This window comes from Vipera berus (genome assembly GCF_964194415.1).
Source record: "Vipera berus genome assembly, chromosome: 3".
Taxonomy (NCBI): Eukaryota; Metazoa; Chordata; class Lepidosauria; order Squamata; family Viperidae; genus Vipera; species Vipera berus.
The window spans coordinates 87919936-87933122 of record NC_138204.1 but is presented as its reverse complement, the minus strand read 5'-3'; the positions used below and the strand labels follow the sequence as shown (position 1 = coordinate 87933122).

Here is a 13187-nt window from a genome sequence, read left to right as displayed (position 1 = left end):
TCTCCAATCCCATGAGTAGCTCCATGCAGTAGGAGACCTGATGAGTACTGGAGGAGAACCTGGTTGAAATAACTGTTCTTTACTTCAGACAAAAATAGAATAGTCCTAGAAACAAAGGCCAGAGAATAGGTTTCAGAGAGTGCACTCATAAGCAGTCTGAAAGGAGCAACAGAACTGGGAAGTTTTCCAGTCCTTGAGCTGATTATCAACTACATCATTGTTGAAACATCCTAGATCCATGGCCAACACTGTGTAGGGAGAAGAGGAAAACTTTACTAATACTTTGAGTTGGAACAGTGGAAGGCTGCCTTCGTGGTAGGATAGGGATCAAAGAAACACAATGTCATGAGGATGTATCTTTTAAAAAGGCCTAATGGGGAATTTTCATACTACTGTTAGGAAACACAAGGATGATTTATTAGTAAAGAGACCAATTTGTTTCCACACCAAATTGAACATGAAGATAAGTTGTTAATAATGATTAAAATTAATGTGTGTTTTCAGCCCAGTTGAAAAAAAATGTCCTCTTGTAATCACATCCTCTAGTTTTCCATATTCAGTGGACCACTGTGAAAACATGCTATACTAGATCCAGTTGGACTGTTACATAATTAAATTCACCTTAGTAACTCCCAACATTAAATGTAATCCCACAGATACCTACCAATCAAAGTCTAGCATCTAATTAGTTGTGGGAGCTTTACATAATGGCATGCAGATTATTTTTCTTTCTCTTATACACACGTAACATTTTGGATACAAATAAGATTTACATGTGAATATGAAGGATGTGTGTATATAATGTATGTCCTTATTTGTGGTTTTTTTACTTGTGTGTAGTGTGCACTGTGGACAGCACTTAATTTCATTGTGAGTTACACAGTGACAATAAAGATATTCTATTCTATTAGTGGTGGAACTGATCTTTGTTGCTATACTTTGACCACCTAAATACATAGTCACAAAGCTGCTTTTAGATGAGATTTTATTATGGAATTATACTGCCTCATCCCCAAAGTTGTAAAGATGATTGCAATCTTACAATATATTTTCACGATGACTGTTGCTTCTTTTATCAGAAAAAGTTAAGATGAGAAAGAACATTTGCTGATTTTTTTATAGTCCTTGTTTTGAAAAGATCCATAATCCATTAATTTTCCATGAAGTTTGACAAACAACTTTTTCTACTGTTTTAAACCCAGAAATTAAGACACTAGGTTAACAGTCATTGACCCCATTCATTATATCGAGCTGAGTCAGCAATTTATAATTTTTCCAGATGGAACCATCTCATATTTTAAGGATATCCTGGAAGTTACAGGTAGGTGATACAGGAAGGAAAACAATCATTTCATTTAAATTTAGTAATTCATTAAATACAGTTGATGTGATTATTCTCAAGTCAATCATTTAATAATTTCTATCAGTTGCAACTTTAACATTATAATTTGGTGACAACTTTTTCACTGAAAGGCTTGCAAACCACATGTGGACCTGTCCTTCAGCTGTACATATATATGATAAGTCATAAAATTGGTAAGTTTGTTTTGGTACACAGCAAGTTTGTACAAGATCCTAAACCAATCAACTGATATAATTTTCTAAACATGATCTGTGGCTTTTCGAAGATAAAGCAGATTATTTGCTAGAATGACTGCTGGACAACAAACTAAGCCTTAGAAAAACCTCTCTATGATTGAGATTTGAAGTGCAGGAGGCAAATATGGCAGCAAGTGTATATTTTTATTATCTATCCAAAGTCAAGTATCAATACAGGTCTTAGGGTATTGCGTGAGCTCGGCTATTAAGGCTTATTCAATAAATCATGGGTAAAATGAAAGGTGCTCCAAACAGTATATTCTACAAATCCTCTTTTGAGCTGGGATGTTGAAACTTTTCAGGTTTTGGATCTACTATTAGTGCAAACAAACATTTGGAGGCTTAGTTCTTCATTTCTTATAGATAATAATACTGCTACTGCAATCTATAAATCCACCAACTGCTCAGGCCTATTGTGCTCTGCTTGATTTGGGCTTAACTACTGTGGCTTGTAAACCAGTTCATGGCTTAACATGAAGAAAACAAGTCACACTCTCATTCTATCCTGTCCCAGTGAAAATAAACTGACATTGGGGAATAATTATATGTGTCTTGAGCTTCTTGGAGGGAAGATGGGAGGGAAATATAATTACAATAGGACCTACTCCCACAAGCACTGAGACCAGAGTGCTTAGAGATAAAAGTGGCGAGTCGATTTGTTTTCCAGTCCTGACATTATTGCTGGTTATTGCCGTTTCTTTTTTGTGCCATTTTGTAATGATACAGATTGTGATTAATTTATTTGGCACATTTATACAGCTGCCCATCCTACAGACTGTACGAAGTTAAGAGAACATAAAATGCATACAACAAAATAACCAAAAAAATAAAAATAAAATAAACCCAAATCATGAAAAAATTAAAAATATCTTTAAAAAGCCCTACAAGAGTGAATGAAGGGATGCCCGCTCTGCTGCCCAGAGCGCTTTAGTAAGAGGGGCAGCCATGTAAATCGGGCTAAATAAAAAAGGAAGGTTAAAGAAAAAGAAAAAGAAATACGAGCTTCGCCTAACTTTGCACACAATCCGCCTGAATCCAACCTAGAGATAGGAAAGAGACAAGAGAAGAAAAAACCAACCAAAACAAAACAACAAGCATTTGTAAGGCCTGTGTAAAAACTCCAGCCTCCTCTTCCCACGAGGGACCTGCCGAAGGAAAGGCATCCCCTCGCTTCTGGCAGGTGTCCACGAAGGCACCCTTTCGCGCCTTTGCAAGGAGAGCGGCTGCCGCCTACTTCTTCCGCCGCGACTCCGCGGTGCCACTCCCCGGTTCAGGGGGCCGACCAGGCGGCGGGGCTTGGCCTTTGGGGGCGAAGATATGGCCCGGCAGCTGGAGGGGGTCACCGCAGTGATCGGCCTGCCCGCCGCCTCCGGGAAGCCAAGCGGCGGCCATCAGCGCCTCGGCTCCTTTAAGGCTGGGCAGGCGAAACGCGATCCCGCAGTGAGCGCGGGCTTCGGCTGGCTGCCGCTGCAGGAGCCGCCGTAACAGCCGCCTTGCCATAGAAGCGAAGCCCACGCGTGGGCGGCCGGGCTGGCGTCGGGATTCTCCCGGCTGCGGGAGCTCGCCGGCAAGGATGGGCGGGGAAGCCGGCCGATCGCGCTGAGCCCGCAGGTGAGCGAGAAGGTTAGCGGCCAACCCTTCAAACGAAGGGGGTGGGGGTGGGGAGAGGAACCGGGTCGGGGAGAGCTGTAAGCGGAGAAGGAGGACTCGTAGGCCCCGCTGGCGGCGGCTCAGGGGATGCCCCCGCTCCCTTCAGGGGGGCTCGGCTGAGCTCAGCCAGGTTGGGCCAGAGGACACCGGGCAGACCCAAGGCGGGGAAGGGGGTGAAATAGGGTCAGGAGCTGGACGGAGTTTCCGTGGAGGTGAAGATCTGGAGGGAAGGAAGGCGCCTCGATTTTCAATCCGGGAATGGGTGGAAGGAAGGAATGAAAAGACAAAACCTGCCGGCTGCCTAGCCTTTCCCCCCCACCCCCACGACCCCTCGAAGCCACGCGTTGTGGGGGGGGGAAGCAAAAGGAATTAACGTTTCCTTATTGATGGCTTAATGGTTAACTTGGACAAAGGCGTGCAAGTGGAAATAGGAGTTAGGCTTCTGAATGGGGCTTGGGTTCCAGTGGTAGGCATTGCGCGCCAGTTCTTGGCCTTTTTATCTTTTCCCACCTACCTTAATGCCAGAGGGTTTATGCTTTTCATTCCCCAGATTTATCCTATCAGGAATGGCGTGCCTTGTTTTAGTCACTGAAAATGGGGAGGGGAGGTACTTATTGGCCGGTGGCTGGGGCTGTGAAGTGCTGCATCTTCCAAAGGGCTGATGAATGAATGAACAGAAGAAATAGGAATACAGCTGAGTTTAATTTTAAAAAAAAATGGGCAAGACAGGGTCTCAATTGAAGGAGAATGTTAACATTACATCTGGATGAGCTACTTTGAATAGTATTCCTGCTTTGCTGCAGTTCCTATCATGTCAGGAAAGTTCTGCATTCATTTCATACTTGATCTGAATATTTTATAATTCACATATTGATAATTCATGTATTGATAGCTAGGAAGGCGTAAAAGATATAATTGCCAATGTAGTTGTTTACAGTATGGAAAATGTTTTCTAGAATGTTACTCGTACAATCAATGGACTAATTCCTAATTAACATACCATGGCTTTACTTTTGTTCATAATCTAATTATGTGATGGGGTTGAGTTATTTTCAAGTTCAGAGTTGGGAAATACTTGATTATTTTATTGTAACTGAGCCTTTATGGTTGGTTTGCATTCCGTTTTGATATGTGTCTTTGAAGCTACGTTTCCCCAGGTTTACATTTTGTTTGAGTCAAGAGGTTTTTCTGAGACTTTATTACAACATATCACAGACCAGAGAGAGCAGCAGTAGAAGCAATTTGTATCTTTGTTGGTGCAATCCCATTCGTGTTTACTCGGGATTAAGCCTTGCAAAGTGCAAAGGGGCCTCTGCTGAGGTTGAGCCTGCATAAGAGTGGAACCTATGTATTTTGTGTTTTAAAGAATATAAAATAAGTGTGAAATCACTGAGAAATTATGAACACATTTTCTTTAACAACAGCTTACTCTTTATGGGATATCATTAGGGACCTGAGGTAATTGTATTCAAAGTCAGCAAAGTTAGAGCCAGTATTGGCAGAGTGAAGTAATGCAAGTGAGAAAGCAACCACACCAGCATGTAAGCTTTCTTTTACTGAGTGGCAGAGTTGTGATTGTCATATGGCCTTTTCCCTGAGGCCTATTAACTAAATGCTGTCTCCAGTTCAGTGGGAGATGCTATCTTATCTCCACTATTACCGGTAAGTTGATTCAAGTTAATGATTCAGTTGGTATCTATATGAACCAAGGAAAAGGCAATGTGCTTAATTTGATGCCACGTTCCAGGCCACTGGGCTCTCTCTCTCATGCCCCAGTCCTAAGACGTTCAGAAGCCCAGGCTTTCAACTGCTGGTGCTTAATACCAGATCAGTCTGCAATAACACGATCCTCATCTGCGACTTGACCACAGATAAAAGGGCTGACCTGACATGTATTGGCAAGACTTGACTGGCTCCATAAAGAGAGGTGGCTGCCCCTTTTAGAAATGTACCTTGCCAGGTTTCAGGCATGGCATCAGTTGGACAGGGGTGGGGGAATGGTGATTGCCATTTGGGAGTCCCTAAGAGCTTCGGGTCTTGCTGTTCCACAGTTTGCCGTATGTGAGACCTTTTTCATAAAGTTGCATTCTAGAGATCAGTTGAGGTTGTTGCTACTATACTGACCTCCCCCCTGCATAGTTAGATTGCTGCTTGAGCTCCTTGACACCATTTCTGGAATGGCAGTGGAATGTTCTAGTCTTATGGTCCTGGGAGACTTCAGGAGTCTTCTCAGAGTAGGGTCTGAGACTGCTCAGGAGTTCATGGCTCCCATGACAGCCATGGGTTTATCTCAGGTCATCTACTACAGTGATTACACATCTGATCTGGTTTTCTTGGAATAGAAGCAATGCAATCTGGAATTGGAGGAGCTTCCTATGGTCCCCCTGTATGGTCAGATCATGCCTGAAAATAGCGGATTTTTTTAGCACTACTCCCCCTATGGGAAGGCAGGGCCTATTTGATCTTGTTGGTATGGAGCTGGATAGGTTTCAAAGAAAACTGGAGGATGTTCCTGTTGGCTTGCTGCAAAGTCTGACCAAAGCCTTGGTCATCCCCCGAATAAGAGGGTGGTAGAGACCTTGGATAAGATTGCACCCATGCAGCTGTCTTTTCTTGCAGATCATGTTAATTTCCATTGTTTATAGAAAAATTGAGGGAGATGAACTGGGTTAAGAGTCGGCTGGAGCAATGCTGGAGGTCAGTGAAGAATGAACTCAATGAAACATAGTTAGAGCTGCTATTAAGGCCTACCTTGTGATAATAAGGACAGTGAAGCATCAATATTTCTCTGCCCTTATTGCGTTCGTGAATAGCTGTCCAGCACTCTTGTTTAAGGCAGGGCTTTTCAACCAGTGGTACGGGTACCACCTGTGGTACACTGACACCTGGCAGGTGGTATGCGGCCATCCTAGAAAAGTGATAGCGGGGGAGGGGCATGAGCTGAACCAGTGGCAGCACCGCACAAGCCTGAGCGAGAGATGGCTGGAGCTGCAGGGCTGTCAGGGCTCAGCGGAAGCACCAGGATCAGCACCAGGCTCCAGCTGGAGCTCGGCACTGATCCTGGCGATTTAAGTCCAGAAGAAGCGCCGATCAGCTGGAATGTTGCAGCATCTCCAGGGTCTTGTGATTTACATTCAGATGCTTGGCAACTGATTCATATTAATGACAGTCACAGTGTCCCAGGGTCATGTGAAGTGACCAAAACCTGCTGCAACCACCCAGCAGACGGGGGGGGGGGGCGGAATAAAAACCAAACAGCCCTCCCCCACTGCCAATCCTCAACAGAAATGCTTACAACAATGGAAACCTTGGACAGGAGGAAGAGCGCCACTGGGCAGCAGGCAGGTGTCTTGCTTGGCTATGGTTGGGGGACACTTTTTTCAGTGCCAGTGTAACTTCAAACAATCACTAAGTGAACTGTTGTAAATCAAGGACTACCTGGTTTAAGGTGACTAGAGTCCTTTTGGGCAGAGGGTCTCACAGAAGATTTTGCAGAGCATCTTTCATTGCTCAGATTCTTTCTCAGTTAGACATTGGTATTGGCATAGGTCCTGTGAAGGTGGAGAAAACGTTCTGTCAATTTCAAAGTCTTGTGCCCTTCAGTGCAAGCGGGCCTGGGGCTGCGGAGAGTTGGGAGGGGGTGAGGCAGAATGCTGGGCAGCCTTTTGGGGCCACAAGAGTGAGGCAGCATCCACCCTCCTGCAATTTTGGGCAGTACCCAGACTGGCTCCATCCCTCTGTCCTGGAGTTGCTCCTTCCCCCCCCCCCGCATGTTCCCAGCCTGGAACACATGCCGCTGGCCTCCTTTTCCAGGGGCCATCCCTGCCAGTGCCCCCATGAGCCCCATCCCCTTGCCCCCTGGGTCCCCAAACCACATTATGCTCAGTCTGATTCTTGGTGGAAAATATGTTGAAATCAATGGAGGGATGCTTTGGGTCTCCCCCAAAGGACAGACTGACAGACCTTGAGAGAACTAACCAGCATTGCTTGCAAAAGCTAAATTTTGGATGGATATTTCAGGGATTTTGAACTCTATTTCTGGGCTTCATGGACACAGGAGAGTTGTTGGCAAAAAATGGAGCAAGTGGTTTTACTACTTTTTGCCCCACTCTTAGACATAATACACTTCTGAACAAATATGATACAATAGTCCTACGTGCAACTGGCCCTTTGAAGGCAACCATGATGCTGATGTGGTGAAAATTTCCAGGAAGCAGTTTCCTCCAACTTCTTCTGCCTTGAAAGATCTCTGGAGAGGAGCAGAAGGTGGCAGGGAAGCTGCATGAGGGAAGGCTGCTCCAACAAGCCAGCATCCTTACCATGCATAATTAGAAATGGGAATTCCCTTTCAAGAAGGGCCAGCCTCCCTCATGCAGGGCTTGGAAGTGCTGCTCCCTGCCTCCTCTTGCTCTCCAGAGATCTGTCAAGGCAGAAGAAGGAACACACACACACACACACACACACACACACACACACACACACGTTCTTTCTCTCTCTCTCTCCCCAAGCTTGGAGACTAGGAGGCTACATCTGAGCTAACAAACTACCAATCATGCCTGGGCTTGGCTGCAGCACATGCTTGGCTGCAGATGTTTGGGGAGGTGAAGAGCTTGTGGGGCAATGAGATGTCCCCACATCAAATTAGCTGGTGCAACTTGTTCTCTCCTGACCCAGGCATTTCGAGTAAGCTGCGCTGAGTGAGCAGCATTGAGCTCAATGAATTGAGTTTGACACCCCTGATGAATGAATGAATGAAAGAATGGATGGATGGATGGATGTTGTGATTAAAAGAGCACAATTCCAGGTTGTGCACTGGTTACTCCCATTCCTGAATCAGTAGGCTCACACTCAGTCACTTGTGTATGGATTACTATAATGTGCTCCATATGGGGCTAGCTGGTGCAAAATGTTGCAGCGCAGGCAGTTATGTGTATACCTAGACCAATGCACCTTACACCTTTGTTCTGTGAGCTGCTTTGGCTAACAGGTTTTGATTTAAGAGGCTGGTGATGACCTATAATGCTCTACATGGTATCCTAGAATGCACTTTTTGTTCTTAGAGGAAAATAGGCCTAAGGAATCTTACCAGCAGCACTTTGCTCAAATCAATACAACTTTGAACACAGTCTTCCGGGCTTACAGATCCTGCTGATACAAGCCATATGAGATTAAATGCTCATGCAGAGTTAGCATATACTGCAATTTTGACAAGTTTGTTACTACCTTTAGCTAATTAATACAGGTAATCAGATTCAGCTTTTGTTTCCACAAGGGGAGGTTGACTTGGAAGTGTTGATGAGTCTGATTAAACTTTTGAATCTGTTAAATATGTTTCCTGTAAAATATTATTTTAGCATTTCCATAAGAGAACAAGAAAATACTCATACAGCTTCATCAAGATGAATTTAGAACCCCTTTTATTTAGGAGCATTTCATTCAGACCTTGCTCATCTGGAAATGAGGCTAATGTTGGTACTTTTATTCATTTCATTGGAGCAATTTATTATTGGAGGACTGTTTCTAGATTACTTTTTACAATTGTGCCAGAATTGAGACATAAAGTCACCTAAGAAAGTTCTTTTATATAATTTATCCTAACTAAAGATGTAAGCACTATAGAAAGAAGGAAGGAGCAAGGTGACTAAGCATTAGATAGCAGGTGAAGAACTCTATATTTACTGAGAGATTTTGATCTATATTCCAGTAATAATAACTTGGTTAAGGTGAGTGATTTTTTTGATAGACTTGTGTTTCTAATTTGCCACCATTTCCTCTGCTGATGAGGATATCCAGAAAGGGTATTGTGTTATTTTCTTCTTTACTCATGAATTTTATTGAGAAAGGAATTTTATTCCTTTGGAGATGTTGTCATTTCATGTGTCTTCTCTAGATATTCCCTTTTAAATATTTTTAAATAAAAAACTTATTCAGAGAAAAAAAATACTTCTTCAGAAGATTTTATAATTGACAGACAATGGTGTGTGTATATATAGTAACAATAAAAAGAGTGTATTGATAAGTATTTAAAATAATGAACTTTTCAAAATGATAAATAAATTTAGTCATGCCTCAATAGGATCAACAGAAAACCAATATTGTGTTTTAAAGACAAATTTCTAACATTAGTGAGCCCACTAATTTCTTCCTAATACAGTCATAAATATCCAATAGACATAATTAAATAATTAATTTTAAATCTGAACAAATGTGACGTAGGCACCAGACATTCTAATTACTTTTCTGATGCCTTCTTATAGAAAAAATGCAGCAATAAGAGTCTTTCTTTCCCATACCATCTTTAGTCATGGTATCTTTACTCATGATTGGATTGTTCATAAATATTTATTTATTGCATGTATATGCAGTCACGCAACTTTGGGTGGCTTACAAGCTGATAAAAATATTATAAAAATTAAAAATAGTAGAACAATAAATATAACATTAAAATTAACAAAGAGTAGCTAAGATGGGGAGGGCATACAATGGATATTTAAACCAGTAACCGCCTCCAGGATACAATGCCATCTGGCCTCCAGGCCAACTGGAGCTAAGTCTTGGGGCTCTTATGAAAGGCCAAAAGGGTTGGTATAATGGTCCAGAGGATGGTAGCTGCAGCAGAAAAGGCTTTTCTCCTGCACTTGGCTAGCTGGAATTCCTGACGGAGTACACATCAGGCCTGGTGTGCTGGCACAAGTGGGGTGGGTTAATCCCATTGGGATGAGACAGTATGTTAAGGATATATATATTAAGAATATATACTATAATATATTAAAGATATATTAATATATATTATTCATATGTTAAGGATGCAAGAGAATTAAATTTCTCAGGATTGTATATCTTTTATGTCTGGTTGCAACATTCATATGTTGATAGTACTATCAGAAAGACCTTCATGCAGTCCTCCGGTTTGCCATTGCGGCTGCCGCAGCCACCACAACCACTGGGAGGCGAGCTCCGGCTTCCGCGTTCAGTTTTGCTCTGCTGGGGGACCCTGGAAAGGGTCAAAAGTCGCCCTGTAGGGGCAATGAGCAAAGAGGGGACCGTGCTTGATTGTGGGAGGGCAGCAGCCCTTCCGCTCGATCCAGGGCAGCCCTCCAAACTGGTGGAGGAAAGTCCGGCCATAGTAATATGGCCCGTCACTTGGCTGCAGACAGCCGAAGTCAAACTTACCACCAAGTACTTTGAAAGCAACGAGGATGAAACTGGGTGAGATCCGATCTTTTCTTTACCTTAAGTACTTTCTTTTCCTGTAAAAGCTGCCTGAAATATCTTTCCCCCTGTGAAGAGAGAGGGAATGGAATTTCTATCCCCCACTCTAAGAATAGCGGCGATTGACTACCCAGGGGAATTAAAGCATTAAAAGAACAACTTTAATTGGATTTATATGTTCCTGAAACTTGGGGACCAAAAATTTCCCTATTTTTATTGTAGATTTTTGCTTTTTTCTACAAAAAAGAAATAAAATTGGAAAAAGGATTATAAAAAATTTGGACTTAAAAAACCTTAAACAGCATCGCTGACATCTTGTGGCGAAGTTTGGTATTACAACTTGTTATTTTCTAACAGAGACTTGGTTCGAAGCACAGTCCTTAGATAAGACACTTTTGACCTTGGCATCACCTGTGAGAAACTCAGTTGTAAGAGAACAGCTGGGTGGCAAAACTGGCCTGGCCTTGAACTGTGAATGTAAACCCTTACTAACTTTCAGATTTATATGTGAGGAATTGCTTTCCTATCTCTTTATTTGAGGAATATTGGTTACTATATGAGATGATGAAATACCTTGGACTATAAAATCTTGCTTGACAAACGACTTCTACTATAAAGACTATTTATAAATATGTGAAAGAGATGGATGAAGACCAGGAAAAGATTCTTTCCATGTTGAAAGCAATACATGAAACCATTCTTTCAGCTTGTGATAAAATAAGACCTAACATAAAAGATCAAGACACCAGCTTAGATACACAAACCCAAACTTTGACTACAATCAAAGAACTAACAATGCAGAAGATAACAGAAGAAGTGGTACAATCAAATATTAAGCCATAGGACTCAACTGAACAGCAAATACAGTTAATGGAAAATCTGGAAAAGGGAGTGACAGCACTGAAAATGGAAAAGACTTTCTATATAAATCAGAAGAAATTTGAGAAGAAGAACAGATTGCAAGGAAGACAAACATATCAGGGCAATCATGGGGAGTTGGAATAACAGGGAGACTATGAATACAAATGGGCTAGTCCTTCCAAAAAAAATGGCAATTAAATGGTTTCCTTTATTTCTTATAACATATAATAGAGGGAGATCTATTTGACGATCTAAAAGCACTGATATGGAAGCCTAGCTGGTAAAGGAAGAAAGCCAGAATAAGGATGAACAAAATTAATATTATTAATTAGAGGGTTAAAAGGAGAAATTGAGATAAGGGAAATTTTGGTCATTAGATTTAAAATATTTGGAAATTAGTTGAAAATAAGGATTTTATCTGTTTAATATTTAAAAATTAGCCCTAAAAGAAAAAAAAATAATTATTATGAATATGTTTGATGTATTGATTGACCCAAGTAATATATACAATGATTTTGATTTATTAAAGGTGATATTGTATTATTAAGTAGATTATTTAATATGGTGGGAAATAGATAACTTTTAGGAAATAGAACTAGATTATATTCAAATAGATAAAATGTGTATTTTGGATATTAGATTCTGTTATGAATTGAGATAAGGGAAATCTTGGTTACCTAAAACCTGAAAATTATAAATATCAAAAGGTTAAATTGGAATATTGATGGGAAACTAAATATTGAGAAAAAATTAATAACAGGATATGGCTTGTTTATGAAGATTGAATGTAAAAAATAATAAAGATACGTGTAAGCTAAAACTTTATTGATAAACGTAATAATGATGTTTTTATTGAGTTAATATAATAAGAACTGTATTAGCTGAAATACGAGACAGTAAATGTTAAGGGAAAAAGAGAGGAAATATTTGATGTTGTAACTTGAGTTTTGTACTAAAGATTTTGTTATCAAACTACTGATTAACCCAGCCACCATGTTGCTTTTTAAATATTTAAATATAAAATTGGAAAATTAATAAAATATTATAAAAAAAGACCTTCATGCAGTTGGGAGAATCTAATTTTTTTTACTATTTTTTTACTATTTCATTCAATCCTGGAAGCTGGGAACTGGAATGTTCAAAATAGCTTAATTCACATGGGTGTTAGAGATTACACAATATTGATTTCCTTTTCTGTGTGTGAAGTTTATGTGTGTTACAATGCGATATTAATCATGAAGCGGGTGATACTTATTATAAAATTCAATTTGTATTTCTTCTAATATGTCTGCAAGTATTTTGCTACCAGAGAAGTTCTACAAACCTTGTTGTTTTCTTTCCTTTTTACTGTATGATATGACATTGAATTCACGAACCAGTGAAATCTGGGTGGGTGGGGGGCATTATGAACTGTTATATTCTCTCATCTACTTATATCTTGCTAATATTTCAAACAAAACTACATGGTTAATGGGTCAATAAAGCCTTGGCATAAAGATACTGAGTAAAAAGTTTAGAAGGAGTAATTTTAAATATTTCAGTTGCATCCATTTTAAGAATCAGAGTTTTATTTAATACGAGTCACTTTTCTAGCCTATGGGAAACATACAGGTAGTGATTAAAGCATAACCAACTAGGTGGACTAGATAATTATTATGGATTAATGAGATAGATAGCACATATCTAAAAGCAAGCATTCAGTCTTTTTTTGTCAATTCATTTATCTCTCCTAATGACTGTTCATAGTTCTGTGACAGTTACATTAACTCATCATCCAGAACAGGAAATTGCAGCATCTCATTTTTATTAATTATTTGCATTACATCTTGCAATGATAAGTGAGGGTCTAGTGTCCTTACAAAGAG

The 13187-nt window shown here is 40.6% G+C and overlaps 1 protein-coding gene across 1 annotated transcript in view; it reads left to right on the top strand.

Moving 5' to 3' along the window:
- The first annotated feature begins 2154 nt into the window (after window positions 1–2154).
- The window catches only part of LOC308666352 (TLC domain-containing protein 4-B-like), a 38171-nt gene continuing 27138 nt past the window's right edge, over window positions 2155–13187 (top strand). The window contains exon 1 of the mRNA XM_081325115.1: window positions 2155–3210. The gene's annotated coding sequence lies outside the window, so the exon portion shown is untranslated. The remainder of the gene's footprint in view (window positions 3211–13187) is intronic.